The following is a 2,250-nucleotide window of genomic DNA, read 5'->3' on the forward strand; positions in this document are numbered from 1 at the left end:
GTGCCGTTCCTAGGTACAGGGCAGCTCCTCCCACCTTGAGATATGGTCTCTTGTTGGGACCTGGGGTTCATTAATTAGGTTGGGCAATGACGACTGATTGCTAGAGATCCTGTGTTTACCCTCTAGTGCTGGGGTCACAAACACATGCTGTTATGCCTGCCTTTTTACATGGGTGCTAGGAATCAGATCTAGGTCATCACATGCACTCACAAGGCTACCTCCCCTGGAACCCTACCAGCGTCTGGGCTCTTCTCTGTAAATCAGGACACTAACATACAAGAGGCTTAGTGTGCAATCTGCTACTTCTGGGCAAAACGTGGCGGAAGGCACCTCTCTGGAGGGAGATCAGAATGGCTCTCCTACATGACATCTTAGTGGCGAGTGACAGACCAGTTTTGACCGAGGGACAAGAATTGTACTGCAGTCACATCATGTCAGGTTGGGATTATTCCACGGCCTCTGTGTGGAGGACACAGAAGGGGGAACTTGCTCTTTTCCAGGCAGAATCGGGTTGGATCTGAAAGAGTCTGGGAGTCGGGGCTCTAGAGCAACTCTTGGGACGGAAAACAAAGCCTGCTTTAGTTCATGCTATGAGCTTGGTAGTTGGCCTGGAGTAACAAAAGCTATGTGCAGCAGAGCAACTCTGTGCCAAGTACCGAAAGCCACATTTTTTCAGATTAATTCCAATTCCAGTGAGAAATGTTTGATCCAAAGCCATTCAGCATTAGGCCCGGAAGACTGTAGTCATCTTGTGTGAGGCGACAGATCGTCTCTCTCTTCAATGCGGCAGGAACGTATGATCCTAAGCTGCTGCTGCAGAAGTCATGTTCCCTTGGCTTCCGGGTTCGTAGCACTGATGTGCTGAAGCCCAGGCTAGAATTTCTGCAAGTATTGACCTAGCAATGTAGCTCTGAGAAATAAAAAGTCTGAGGTCTGGAGCAGGAGAGAGAGAGAGAGAGAGAGAGAGAGAGAGAGAGAGAGAGAGAGAGAGATGAGAGAGATGGAGAGTTCCAGGGCAGCCAGGGCTATGGAGAGAGATCCTGCCTTAAAAAACTAAATAAGGTGACAATAAAACTCACATTTGCAATTGCAGCTCTTGGGAAGCTGAGGCAGGAGGACTGCCATGAGCTGAAGATCAGTCTTTGCTACAGTGAAACTCTGTTAAAAGAGGGTGGTGGTGTTTGGGGTGATGGCTCAGTGGGTATTTGCTGTACAGGCATGATAAGCCAAGTTTGAATCCCCAAGACTCTTGGAACAAGCTGAACATAGCCATGGGACCTGTGACCCGGTGTGACAAGAGGACCACTGGGGCTTGCTGCCTGCCAGCCTAGCTCCAGGCTTAGTGAGACCTGGTCTCAAAACATGGCAGAATGAGGGTTGGGGATTTAGCTCAGTGGTAGAGCGCTTGCCTAGGAAGCGCAAGGCCCTGGGTTCGGTCCCCAGCTCCGGAAAAAAAAAAAAAAAGAAAGAAAACATGGCAGAATGACAGAGCAGGACACATAACAGCCCTTTCTCTGGCCTGTGAGGACATACACCCACGTGTGTGTGCGCATGCACACACACACACACACACACACACACACACACACACACACACACACACACACAGAGGGTCTAACGTGACTATGGCAGTGGCCAGTCAGTGTAGAGAAACCTTAAGTATCTCTCCCCAGGAATAAGCTTCTCCTAACACACAGGTGAGAACTGTTCTTGTAAATGGCTCCAGGGGCAACATCAAGTCCACAGCCAAGAAGGGGAAAGGAAATGAATGGGGTTCTGACACTGGGGAAAACTGAGGACTCTCAAGGGAAAGGTGGTCCTCCTTATCATTTAAACATGTTTTCATCCCACTGAGCGTGGTGGTGCAGGCCTTTAATCCCAACACTGGGGCAGAGGCAGGTGGATCTCTCCCCTGGTCTAGAAGAGCTGGACAGCCAGGGCTGTCACACAAAAAAACCCCATCGTGAAAACCAACCAACCAACCAACCAACCAACCAACCAACCAGACAACCAACCAGCCAACCAATCAAACAAACAACTAAACAAACAACAACCAAACAAACAAACGCACGTACCCAGGCCACTGACACTCTTAGACACACGCTCCCCAAGCAACACCACAGAAGCAGACTTCATCTGGTTATTTCAGTAAGAGTTCATCGGCTAAGGGAGTGTGGGAAGGCCAAGCTTTGTTCCGAAGAACACACTAACAGCTTCCGTCCTGTGGAATGTCAGATTCAAACATAACTC

This window comes from Rattus rattus, chromosome 16, assembly GCF_011064425.1.
Source record: "Rattus rattus isolate New Zealand chromosome 16, Rrattus_CSIRO_v1, whole genome shotgun sequence".
Lineage (NCBI taxonomy): Eukaryota > Metazoa > Chordata > Mammalia > Rodentia > Muridae > Rattus > Rattus rattus.